Raw genomic sequence first — 14,016 nt, 5'->3', positions numbered from 1 at the left:
GAAGTTAAAATTGGTAGACGGTGTATCCCCACCACTTGGTGGGTTCTATATATATAGACACCTCTAGCAAAATTTGGAAAAGTGTTTTGCGTTATAATTTTCACCAGTGCGTGTTTGTGTTTGACTTTATCGTACCTATGTTTAAGTGACCTACAAAAGCATATCCAAACTTTAGATGAAATATAACCTAATTAAATCTTGTAGAGAAGGAAAAAGAACATATGCATGAATAAAACGAAAAAATACTTGAAAAAACATGCATTCTCAAAAGAAACATTCAACACCATGGCATAAATCATAAAGTGAGTTATTATAAATCAGAGGGCGGGTCAGTTTCAAACTGTTACCTAGTTTGAAAGGTTGGCCAATTTTTGAGGTTAAAATGAATAAACGGTGTACTTCCAACACTTCTGTCTGTACCTCAAAAACAAACCATCTCACATTGTATACTGACCCACCCTCTGATTTATGTCCGTTATTGGATTTTTTTTTTGTGACTGCGTTTCTATTTGTTTGTTTTTTCAAGTATATTTCTTTATTTATTTGCCTATTAAGGTAATTAAAAACTGTAGTAATATTAATTTATTGTGATTAAAGAAATTGTTTGTTTGTTTGTTTTGGAATTTCGCACAAAGCTACTCGAGGGCTATCTGTGCTAGCCGTCCCTAATTTAGCAGTGTAAGAATAGAGGAAAGGCAGCTAGTCATCACCACCCACCGCCAACTCTTGAGCTACTCTTTTACCAACGAATAGTGGGATTGACTGTCACATTCTAACGCCCCCACGGCTGGGAGGGCCAGCATGTTTGGCGCGACTCGGGCGCGAACCCGCGTCCCTCAGATTACAAAGCGCACGCCTCAACGCGCTAGGCCATGCCGGGCCAATTAAAGAAATAATTTCAATCTTTTGGACCTCTCTCTACAAATAGTAATGTAATTACGAATGACATACAATGCACTATACATTCACAGGTGTTAAATATTTTCAAATTTGTAGTAACATACAGTTTTCTAATGTCTAATATAAGTAGTACAAAGCCTGATTTTTAATGGCTTTGGTGGAGACATTTTAATTGAATAAACGGTGCTGGAAATTTCGTGCTGGAAATAAATATTTCCAAATTTGTATAAGTATATTTTTATTTAAGTGTTTGTTTGTTTGCTTTTTAAACTTCGCGCAAAGCTACTCGAGGGCTATCTGCGCTAGCCGTCCCTAATTTAGCAGTGTAAGACTAGAGGGAAGGCAGCTAGTCATCACCACCCACCACCAACTCTAGGGCTACTCTTTTACCAACGAATAGTGAGATTGACTGTCACATTATAACACCCCCATGGCTGGGAGAGCGAGCATGTTTGGTGCGACCGGGACTCGAACCCGCAACCCTCGGATTACGAGTCGAATGCCTTAACACGCCGGGCCCTTATTGCGTGTCAAGTAATTTGATTTATGTCATTAATTAATTTATTATACGTAATAAAAATAATTCCTGAAACATACTGAAGGAGAAATAATAACAATAATAATTATTCTCTGGACAATTCTATATTTTATGTAGCAGGAATAATGCAGTTGTATCGTATTCTTTTTGAGATCTGCTGCATGGGTCCCTTTATCTTTCGATTTCTTTTTCTACCACTTAAGTTGTGCTTGTATGTGTATATATATCTTTGTATTATAATGTGAAACCATCGTTGTTTTTTTTTTTTTTGCATATAAGTTTCTCAATAGCTATCGACTAAATTCAAATGTATGTGACCTTTGATCAGTGGAGACAATAACGCGGATCACAGTCCAAAATTAAACCAGCAACTAACTTCATATACCGGTCTAGCCACCAATTATCAAACTTGTTGTTATAATACACGGTTAGACGAGACTCTCTACTTACAGCTAATCGAATTGAGAGGTTGGGATTGGCTAACACACGGACAAATCCGAAAAAAGGAAGGTTTCGTACTATTAACTTTGTGCTTGTATCAACAGATACATAAAGAAGCGAAGTTTGAGACTCAAGTTATGAGGCTAACTGTGTTTCATTTTATATGTTAATTAAAGCGAAAATTAAAAAAAAACCCTTCCGTTTAGCTCCCACATGTCTCCTCTCTCCATTGAGACGAGTTCCTATGTTTTTCTAAAAAACCATCTATTCTTTCATTCTGTGGTACACAACCTTGTTCGTTTCTTTAAGTATTTTAACACAGAATTACTTGGTAGTTACAAGTGTGAACTGAGATACCAGAGCAGTGGTTCTTAACCTGGGTTCAATCGAACCCCAGGGTTTCGGTGAGTCAGTCTCTGGGGTTCGGCGGAGGTCAAAACACACATCTGTGTGTGTCCGTTCCGTTCTCCCCACTCGTATGATTCGTGACGTCACGCTCCACTTGGCCATCATTGGCTGCGGCTGATCACGTCACATCACTTGGCCTTAATATCTGTGCTTCGGGGAACTTCGTGCGTTAGCAGTCGACTTGTGACTGTAGTAATCGTGCGTCATTTGTGATTTTTATCCTAATCTTTCAATCCTTTCATACTAACTAAGTCGAGCAAAAACAGAAAGTGTACGAATACGTACAATATGGATTCACGTGCATAACGGAACATGATGCGAGTCAGCGTTCTCAATGCATGATTTACAATGCCAAGTTGAGCAATTCTAGTCTAGCACCGGCAAAACTAAGAGAACACTCCCTAAAGCTGCCTGGAGATGGGAAATACAAGAACACAACGTTTGCCAAATTCAAGGTAAAGAGAGCCAGGTTCGATGTAAAGGCTACTTTGCCTGTTCTCAGCCTTGTAACCATCGACAAACCGATCCTCACAGCATCTGGTTTAGTACCTCCAACAAGGTTAAGAACCACTGGTCTGGTTCAGTACCTCCAACAAGGTTAAGAACCATTGGTCTGGTTCAGTATCTCCAACAAGGTTAAAAACTACTGGTCTGGTTCAGTACCTCCAACAAGGTTAAGAACCACTGCTCTGGTACAATACCTCCAACAAGGTTAGGAACCACTGATCTGGTTCAGTACCTCCAACAAGGTTAAGAACCACTGGACTGGTTCAGTACCTCCAACAAGGTTAAGAACCATTGGTCTGGTACAGTACCTCCAACAAGGTTAAGAACCACTGGACTGGTTCAGTACCTCCAACAAGGTTAAGAACTACTGGTCTGGTTCAGTACCTCCAACAAGATTAAGAACCACTGGTCTGGTTCAGTACCTCCAACAAGGTTAAGAACCACTGGTCTGGTTCAGTACCTCCAACAAGGTTAAGAACCACTGGTCTGGTACAATACCTCCAACAAGGTTAGGAACCACTGGTCTGGTTTAGTACCTCCAACAAGGTTAAGAACCACTGGACTGGTTCAGTACCTCCAACAAGGTTAAGAACCATTGGTCTGGTACAGTACCTCCAACAAGGTTAAGAACTACTGGTCTGGTTCAGTACCTCCAACAAGGTTAAGAACCACTGGTCTGGTTCAGTACCTCCAAAAAGGTTAAGAACCACTGGACTGGTTCAGTACCTCCAACAAGGTTAAGAACCACTGGTCTGGTTCAGTACCTCCAACAAGGTTAAGAACCACTGGACTGGTTCAGTACCTCTAACAAGGTTAAGAACCACTGGTCTGGTACAATACCTCCAATAATGTTAGGAACCACTGGTCTGGTTCAGTACCTCCAACAAGGTTAAGAACCACTGGTCTGGTTCAGTACCTCCAACAAGGTTAAGAACCACTGGACTGGTTCAGTACCTCCAACAAGGTTAAGAACCACTGTTCTGGTTCAGTGCCTCCAACAAGGTTAAGAACCACTGTACCAGAGAGGAGACAGATAATCAACAATGTCCACCGTCAATTCTTGGAGTAATCTTATAGCAGAACTTCTATTATTGTACACCTACGGCTGTGAGGTTGGGGGATGGAGGACGCCAATACACGAAACTTTTTGAATATTCGGACTCACCATTCGGGCGAACTAACCATTGGGCCACGTCCAGCTCGTGAGTTCCAAAGAGAGAGAAGTATAAAAAGTGAAAAGCACTGATTAAATTATTTCTCAGAATCTGGCCCGGTGTTATAATGTGGCGGTCAATCCCACTATTCGTTGGTAAACGAGTAGCCCAAGAGTTGGCGGTGGGTGGTGATGACTAGCTGCCTTCCCTCTAGTCTTTACACTGCTAAATTAGGGACGGCTAGCACAGGTAGCCCTCGAGTAGCTTTGTGCGAAATTCAAAAACAAACAAACAAACTCTTTAAGCCATAATAAATAATTATTTTCTCTGGTTCCGATACTCCGAGACTGTTTAATAATTAGGGGATTATCTTACAAAAAATTAACACGTTTACTTTTGAAGACATCGATAAAATACGTTTTTTTTCACTTTATCTGTCAATCTGTTTGTTGTGAATATTATACGTTTGTATATCGACTCGTAAATGTTCAACATTTATACATGTAGATAATATCCGACAGATTTGGTTTGCCTGGGCTGTCTTTAAACGTAAAATAGTTCTTTCTTTTGACGCTAGGTTTAGTGGTGACTTTGTGGATAAACTTTGCACAGGGAAGTCTTTCTTTTTGCTATTTTCACGGCATGTTTACCTGTCAATGATAGCGTTATATAAAGTATTTTTTATTCTTTATGGAATGCTATATTTCTTTTTTAGGGGTGGAAGCTTTCTGGATGGACTCGTTAATTGTGCTAATAATTACTTTCTTTCGAAACTCATCCTTACTTAACTAACATTCGATGTTACTTGTTTATTTTTCAAGCGTTACTGATACGGTTGGGTTTTATATTTTACGTCGCGAAATTAAACTTGATCTTACTTTGTTCGCAGCCCCCGACCCCAATGGCACACCGTTAGAAACTGGGTAAAGTCTACCACATAAAATTAGAGCAACAACTGATCTTTATATATTTATCTTCAGCTTGTTATATATTTGTCACAATACTTCTAATGCTATCTTCCCCAACTTTGTCCTGCTGACCAGAGAGAAGGCAGCCAGTCAGCAGCACCCTACCACCCCACTAATGGATGGACTAAGAGGAGAAGGCTATTTAGTGGTGAGCATGGCTTCGAAATCCAAAGCTTCAACATCCCACAACTTTAAATAATGTCACCTTGATTAAAATCATACGATAAAAGATATTGTGCTAACAATACCTGTAGCGGTCAGAAAAACCCTGACTTTAATCGATTGTATAGCTTAGCCTTTTCCTTCGAACTCCGTTCTTCAGCATGTAAAACACTTTTACAGGGGACATGATTAGCCTGACTATAAAATATGTATTTCTTCTGTCTGAGACAACTGAACTGAGTGTGAAAATCTCGTCTTATATGACATTAATAAACAGTTGGATACACTTACTCTACTCCATAAAGTTTAACGTTCAGGTTTCAACTTTTCTAAAAAATCTTATTATGTACTTCTAGTTTTCAAGAAACATGTCTATGACCGATGATTTAATTAGCCGCACCAAACGATCAATGTTGGGATTACAGTATTTGCTCTTACGTTTGAAATAGCCGTGCCTGTACGAATATTAATTTTGGAGACATTTTCCACCCTCTATGTTTTGGTACACGATTATTTTGATTTCTCTTATATTTAACCAAAAACACAAATATTTTATTTCACACTATAGTTTCAATCTGGAACAATAATTAACTTTGAAGTTTGAATGTTTCCATCCTATTTGTTCAGAACCAGTTTTATTCGCTAATACTTCTGTTAGGGCTTAAAAACTATTTGTTCAGAGCCAGTTTTATTCGCTAATACTTCTGTTAGGGCTTAAAAACTAGTAATTCAGAACCAGTTTTATTCGCCAATACTTCTGTTAGGGCTTAAAAACTATTTGTTCAGAGCCAGTTTTATTCGCTAATACTTCTGTTAGGGCTTAAAAACTATTTGTTCAGAACCAGTTTTATTAGTTACTGCTTCTACTAGTGCTCAAAATTAATTTCTAAAATTTGAATAAAATGTTGAGCTATCAAATATTTTCAGGGTTTCTGAACAGAAACATCAAATTTAACGTGTTACTCATGTGTGCAAAAAAACATAGAATGTAAGTTATTTTGGCATTATACAGTGCATACGATAAACGCATTGTACATATAATTATTGGAAAGTCAACTCTTAGTCATGACATTTCAGTAATATTAACTTACCTTATGTCATAACTTAAAAGCTGCTTAAGAAAGTAGTTTACTTATTTCGACAAATGAAGTGTTGAAACAGAGACAAAAGTCTGAATTAAAATAAGCACTTGAAACATTTTGTTTTTAATTCCTCGCAAAACTACTCGAGGTCTATCTGCGCAAGCCGTCCCTAATTTAGCAGTGTAAGACTAGAGGGAAAGCAGCTAGTCATCACCACCCACCGCCAACTCTTGGATTACTTTTTTCCAACGAATAGAGAGATTGACCGTAACATTTATAACGCCCCCACGCTGAAAGGGCGAGCGTGTTTAGTGTGATGGGGATTCGAACCTGTGACTCTCGGATTACGAGTCGAGCGCCTTAACCCAGCTGGCCATGCCGGGATTATAAAAAGATTTAAAGCAGTTAATCGAAAAGGAAACGTTAAAAAGTTGACAAATTACCATACATATACATAATCTGCATAATCCTTTATTATTTGTACATATGTATTATTTTTTCTTCAGGCCCGGCATGGCCAATGAACGATCTTTTCAAATGATTTCATACGCCTGTTTACTTGAAGTACCGCTAGAGGGCAACATCTACTCGATCAATAAGGAATGAAAGAATTGGTATGATCATTTATCAGGAACCAGCCGTGTCGTTAGCAAGCATCCAGTGTGTGTTTCTCCTTGAAGGAGAACCTAAGAACCTCGTCTTTTTAGCTATAAGTGTGGGGGTGCTCCCCAATCTCTTAGATTGTCCGCTGCAGAAACATCAGGTTGAATGAAAATCCAAGCGGCCTAATTTCCAGATGCTGTCACCTTCAACCTCTCGTTAAAAATCTTTCTTTGTCATCTCCTGACGTCTTAGGTAGGTCTACTTTACCAGTTTTGTTCATTGGAACTCTATTATTTATCGCTTATTCTGGGAAGATTGGTTGTTATTACACGTTAACTTGTAATACATATACTTTTATGCTATGTGTTTTACTGAATACAAGTGTTGGTTCCAACAGCTGGAGATATACCACATTTTATTCCAGCATACCAGCTCTGAGGAACACTAAAGATAATTATGGATCGTTCGACAGAAGAACAAGTTAAACTTGTAAGAGAGAGAAAGAACAAAACTCACTGATGTCTTGTTCCGAGCCATGTTTTATCAAATCCTGTTATTAAAGCTTAGATACAACAACGCAATAATCCACTTTACTGACAATGTATTCTACAGACCTTGCAAACCTATCTTTTTAAACGCGAATTTAGGAAAGGAAACTGTTTTTTTATTTAACAACGATTTGTTTGTTTGTTTTTGAATTTCGCACAAAGCTACTCGAAGGCTATCTGTGCTAGCCGTCCCTAACTTAGCAGTGTGAGACAAGAGGGAAGGCAGCTAGTCATCACCACCCACCGCCAACTCTTGGGCCAACGAATAGTGGGATTGACCGTCACATTATAAAGCCCCCACGGCTGAAAGAGCGAACATGCTTGGCGCGACGGGGATGCGAACCCGAGACCCTCAAATGACGAGTCGTACGCCTTAACACGCTTGGCCATGCCGGGGCATTTAACAACGAATTTTCAATCAACTGTTCTTCGTCAAGTATAATACGGCATATCAAATGTTTAACAAAATTAGTCTCTGGAGAACTATGCGAAACTGTTACTGTCGTTAAGTTTGTTTGTTTCGAAGTTTGCACAAAGCTATTTGAGGGCTACTTGCGACAGCGGTTCCTAATCTGGAACTGATAGACCAGAGAGAAGGGAGCCAGGCAACATAACTCACTGGTACTACTTTTTCCCAAAGAACGTAGAATTAAGATTAACCGTAACATTAAAATGCCTTAACGGTTGAAAGGACTAATATGTCCAGTAATGGGATTTAAAACCGCGACCCCCAAATTTTCAGGTCATTCATTGTTGAAAAACCAGTTCTATATTAAAAAGACATGACCGTTATATTCCGCTAGATACTTATTTTATTCAGTCGTTTTATTCATGTTTTGGTCACTTCTCTTTCACAGGTAATCCTTTGTAATTTGTAAAATGAAAGGGAAAACAATCGTTAACGAAAAGAACAGTAAGACGTAAAAGTATTTTGTGTCACGTTGTTTTAAAACCTGTCTTTCAGGTAACCGTAATTCGATTTTCCATTTCAAACCCAAGCGATTTTGAGGAAGCGACATTGGGTGGGGACACAAAGCAACACGAAAACACCAGTAAATGAAAAACGTTTAGTTAGTTAGTTATCACCATTAGATTCCATCTAGGAACATAGGGCCGCAATCGCTCGCGGATTCTTCAACAGGTATTTAAGTGAGCAGATTGTTAGCCCACTGCACCGAGCCGTCCCTAATTTAGCAGTGTAAGACTAGAGGGAAGGCAGCTAGTCATCACCACCCACCGCCAACTCTTGGACTACTCTTTTTCCAACGAATAGTGGGATTGATCGACACTAAATAACGTTCCCACGGCTGGAAGGGCGAGCATGTTTGGTGTGAAGGAGATTCGAACCCGCGACCCTCAGATTACGAGTCGAACGCCTTAACCCACCAGGCCATGCCGTGCCCGTTTCAGATTCCTATACATTTATATTCATCAAACGAGTTTTTCAAATCCTGCGTGAATTACTACTTATCATATGTGAATGTCTGTTCAATATTTCTGCTTTGTAGAATCTCAAAAAACTCAAGAATTCAATGATCATAAATAGTCTTTTTAATTTCATTCAGTTTCTGTGAAGAAACTTCGGGAATCTGAGATTCTGGAATATCTCTTTGATACTCTTACGGTCGAAGACACATTTTTCTCACGTGTACCGATATTTCATATCATTTCTCTAGATGTGTACAACGTACAACAAAAATGTTTTTGGTCGCTGTGAAACCTACAACTACTGTTTCCTAAGTCACGAGGATTGAGTCCTGTATTTCTATATTTTAAGTCCTCAAGATGACTGCTGAGTCACTGATGGGTTACGGATTTCTGAAACTCGGGTACTTTACATATGATTTATAAGTTACCTAAATGTTTAAGTGAGAAACACCAGTATAAAATATTAAGATTAATAGACACGTGCCTAGAATTTAATTCACTCTCAAATTATATATTTATTAATATATTTTTCACAACCAGAGAAGGGGCGATTCGAGTATTACAGTGCACTGAGAAACTTGGTATTTCTAACTATGGAAAGAACTGACGAAAAGAAATCAAAGATTCAACGAGTTTACTTGTTTTCGTCCCCCGTGGTTTAGTGACACGTTTTGAGACTTGTAGTGCTAAAAATCGTGTTTCTATGCTAGCAGTAGGTATGTCACAGATGGTTTTTGATATAAAACCCTGAAGGGACCCCAAGATGGACAGGATGTCTGAGAGCCAAAAAGCAATCTATAAATTATATATTTTTCCGGGCTTATAAGAGCGGGCGTGGCCCAGTTGGTTGTGTTTCGCAAGGGATGAACATTCCGATGTGCAGTTTATTTCAAATACTTGTGCTAAGCTACACCAGGTCAGCTGTACTTAATTTGTAACTAATTGTGTAAAGGAAAGGCAGGATATTCACTAAATTAAAATTTAATTTATTTAAATTACTCTCATAGAAAAGTTGGGTTTGAGTGTCACTCTTGAAGGTAAGAGGTAAAAATGTTACAGAATCAGAAAATTAATTTGATTGTTATTGGATTATTTTTATGTGTACGTTGATCGAACCTTAGGTAAATGCATTACAATGTTGGCATATAAGGAAACATACTGAATTTGATGTTATTTTCAGTGTCAGTGGGCATGTTTTGTACGTCCATTAGATACAAGACAGTTCCACATTGTATTTTTATATTAAAGTCAAATAATTAACTGAAGAAATACAACCATGCAGTTTTTCAGCATCTTGCAGCTCAACATAAACAGTTTTTTTTTTTTTTTGACAAATCGGTTGACTTTAACCTTAGCACCATTAACGGCTTTAAGAACGTCTAACCAATATTAGATATCGGTCCAAAGTTACAAGGCTCGGCATGGCCTAGCGCGTAAGGCGTGCGACTCGTAATCCGAGGGTCGCGGGTTCGCGCTCGCGTCGCGCCAAACATGCTCGCCCTCCCAGCCGTGGGGGCGTTATAATGTGACGGTCAATTCCACTATTCGTTGGTAAAAGAGTAGCCCAAGAGTTGGCGGTGGGTGGTGATGACTAGCTGCTTCCCTCTAGTCTTACACTGCTAAATTAGGAACGGCTAGCACAGATAGCCCTCGAGTAGCTTTGTGCGAAATTCCAAAACAAACAAACAAACCAAAGTTACAATGGGGGTGGCGTCCGTTATGCTGGTCTTTAACTCTGTGATGTTTGCTATAGGTGTGCGATATCGATATCCTTAACATACCCCTACACTGCTCTCTTGTACGGGCGTCTGTGAAAAAAAAGCAACAAATTTGTTGAAGTTATGGTACAAGATTTGATGGTACAAATTTAACTTGTGGTACAAGATGTTTTGTTTGTTTTGTTTTGAATTTCGCACAAAACTACACAAGGGATATCTGCGCTAGCCGTCCCTAATTTAGCAGTGTGAGGCAGCTAGTCATCACCACACACCGCCAACTCTTGGGCTACTCTTTTAGCAACGAATAGTGAGATTGACCGTAACATTATAACGCCCCTACGGTTGAAAGGGCGAGCATGTTTGGTGCGACGGGGATTCGAACCCGCGACCCTCAGATTACGAGTCGAAAGCCTTAACCCACCTGGCCATACCAGGCCTACGAGATGTTAAACAGCATAGCTGTATATTTTATGCTATTAATTTGTTAAATTTTAAAATAGGAAAGATAACCTTCGACCGCCCCTCTGTATTAAATGTATTTATTATTCTTTCTATTAATTAATAATAAATATTTAAGACATGTCAAAGAGCAAATTAGTAGAAGCTGAGACAACTTACAAAAGATAAAATTATTTATATCAACACCACTCTTAATGGGGCATCTCTCCACAACTCGGAATTAGGCGTGAAAGCTTACGATGTTAAGATTCGAGGTTTGATCTCTACAGTCGCCACAGCAAGCATTGTACAGCTCCGTGTATAAACAACGAACAAGCTCAAATGTCACTTTACAGATTAATGTAGTTTTCCTGCACTCTTTGACAAGATATAGAGTGTATCCTAATATCTGAGAAGTGGTACAACACTCTTTCATTTCAGACTTGACTTCAGCTGTTTATTGGCTTGGTTTTCTCTTACATTTAATATTTTAAATACGAAGGACAATTTATATGGAAAATATGTGATTCGTTTTAAGGGCTACTGCTCTTAGAGCCCCCTTTTCCAATGAGTGAATAAGCTAAACAATTCTGAGGCACACAGGTCAAAGGAGATAGAAACTCTTTCATATAAATTCTTCAGCTCGTGGATGCCGTGTTGTTCACTAAATAGTTTACAAATATTTGTCATAAGAACGGTCAACAGCTAGCAGTACGGACATGTTACAATCCCCCAAGAGTTAAAATTACCCACCGCTAACTCTTAGTGTACTCTAATCGAATAATATGATTTTACTAACAGTTACTTTTCTAACGCACCTACTGTACCGGAAAAAGAACCATGAATCTACAGTCCTATATACTAACAACAATACGATTATCAGTAGTGGACTCGATATAAATTCTGAGGTTCAGTTACTACTATAAACACACTGGTATTCTCTGTAACTGTTTTGTTTAAATACTATTACTCGAATCCCCCTGTCGGTCAGCAGTAAGTTTATTGTCTTATAAAACTAAGGTCCGAGGTTCGATTCCTTGCAATGGGCAGATTTTAGGTAGCCCATTTTGTAACTCTGCGCTAAAACAATAGCTATGCAGTATTGTTTCGTTTTACGAATTTTAAAGAATTATTTGTTCGTACGGTTTAACAAATTATTCAATTAATAATATTATTACTCATGACCTACTTATAATGAATGTTTGGATTTATAGAATAAGAAATAAGTAATTTAACGTTGCGTAATTTGAATTCGATTAATTAATTAATTAATTATAATTTTCTTAGAACTGGGTACAAATTTAACTTGTGGTAGCTGGCGAGCCGAGTTCGAGTCCATGCAATATCTCAAAATATTCATCACACCTATGGGAACGTGACATATTAATCCCTTGGAGTGAATGGTGGGGTATTAGAATAGTGCTGACCGGGTACCATCTATCTAATCAGTGGTTCGAAATTACGGCCCGGCATGGCCAAGCGTGTTAAGGCGTGCGCCTGGTAATTTGAGGGTCGCGGGTTCGCATCCCCGTCGCGCCAAACATGCTCGCCCTCTCAGCCGTTGGGGCGTTATAATGTGACGGTCAATCCCACTATTCGTTGGTAAAAGAGTAGCCCAATAGTTGGCGGTAGGTGGTGATGACTAGCTGCCTTCCCTCTAGTTTTACACTGCTAAATTAGGGACGGCTAGCACAGATAGCCCTCGAGTAGCTTTAAGTGAAATTCAAAATACAAAATACAAATAGAACTTCGAAATTAAGAACAGTGGCAGGTAAACTCGATAGCAGAAACAAAACATGTATATAACTTATTACACTTTGATTGTGTTATTGTTGTTCTCAAGTATTATGTCTTGTTGAAGTTCAAAGGTTAACCTTTAAATTAAACCTGACCTAAAAATGTTCTATTGTATTTCGCTGAGCTAAGAATAAACAATATGAAAAACTGAGTGTGTTTCTAAACATCACTCTAACTTTTTATTTTGTTCTTAATATTTCTAAAGAAAACTTTCTAAAAATCTGGATTATGAAAGGACAGAAGCCAATGTGCTAGAGGCCCAAGTTAATTGTCTCATGGAATTGTTGTTTTATATTTATACACCCCTCCAGCCAACTCACGCTGGCTTAGTGCTAAGTCTAAGGGCTTACAATGTTGTGTGTTTTCTTATAGCAAAGCCACATTAGGCTATCTGCTGAGCCCACCGAGGGGAATCGAACCCCTGATTTTGGAGCGCTATAGTAGCGGGGTATAATTGACTTTTAATATGTCATTCAGCTGGTTTTGGTCTGCTTTGAATTTCGCGCAAAGCTACACGAGAGCTATCTGTGCTAACCGTCCCTAATTTAGCAGTGTAAGATTAGAGGGAAGGCAGCTAGTCATCACCACCCACCGTCAACTCTTGGGCTACTCTTTTACCAACGAATAGTGGGATTGAACGTCACATTATAACGCCTCCACAGCTGAAAGGGCGAGCATGTTTGGTGTGAAGGAGGTTCGAACCCGCGACCCTCGGATTACGAGTCGAGTTCCTTAACCGTCTGGCAATGCCGGGCCTTCAGCTATTTGTTTTTAGTCTACTGGTTTTAAAGTTTGTAATTTGTAACAATAACAACGTCATAGTTTGTTGTTGTTTTCAAATATCGTTTACAGAAGAAAGAACTTGGGAAAATGTTTGCTGAAGAGACTTCAGCATGGTTTTTCAAACTTGTGCTCCGCTGGGAAATTCTATAATGTCAACATTTTTTTCTTAAACTATAAAGTTGAATCCAATACGCCGTATAAAAAATAAAATATATCTCTAATATAACAAGTTTATCGCGTATTTCATTATTTTGTTCTGCCTGACGTTCCTATTTTTAGTGGCCTGGCATGACCTAGCGCGTTAAGGCGTGCGCTTCGTAACCTGAGGGTCGCGGGTTCGCGCCCGAGTCGCGCCAAACATGCTCTCCCTCCCAGCCGTGGGGGCGTTATAAAGTGACGGTCAATCCCACTATTCGTTGGTAAAAGAGTAGCCCAAGAGTTGGCGGTGGGTGGTGGTGACTAGTGGTCTTACATTGCTAAATTAGGGACGGCTACCAAACGTGGTACCAAATATGCTCGCCCTTTCAGCCGTGGGGTCATT

The 14,016-nt window shown here is 39.2% G+C and overlaps 1 protein-coding gene across 2 annotated transcripts in view; it reads left to right on the top strand.

Moving 5' to 3' along the window:
• The first annotated feature begins 6,802 nt into the window (after positions 1–6,802).
• LOC143247001 (dopamine D2-like receptor) overlaps positions 6,803–14,016 on the top strand; it is a 123,163-nt gene continuing 115,949 nt past the window's right edge. For both annotated transcript variants that reach the window (XM_076494299.1, XM_076494298.1), the window contains exon 1: positions 6,803–7,015. The gene's annotated coding sequence lies outside the window, so the exon portion shown is untranslated. The remainder of the gene's footprint in view (positions 7,016–14,016) is intronic.

This window comes from Tachypleus tridentatus, chromosome 3 (assembly GCF_004210375.1).
Source record: "Tachypleus tridentatus isolate NWPU-2018 chromosome 3, ASM421037v1, whole genome shotgun sequence".
Lineage (NCBI taxonomy): Eukaryota > Metazoa > Arthropoda > Merostomata > Xiphosura > Limulidae > Tachypleus > Tachypleus tridentatus.
This window is presented reverse-complemented; position numbering and strand designations above follow the sequence as displayed.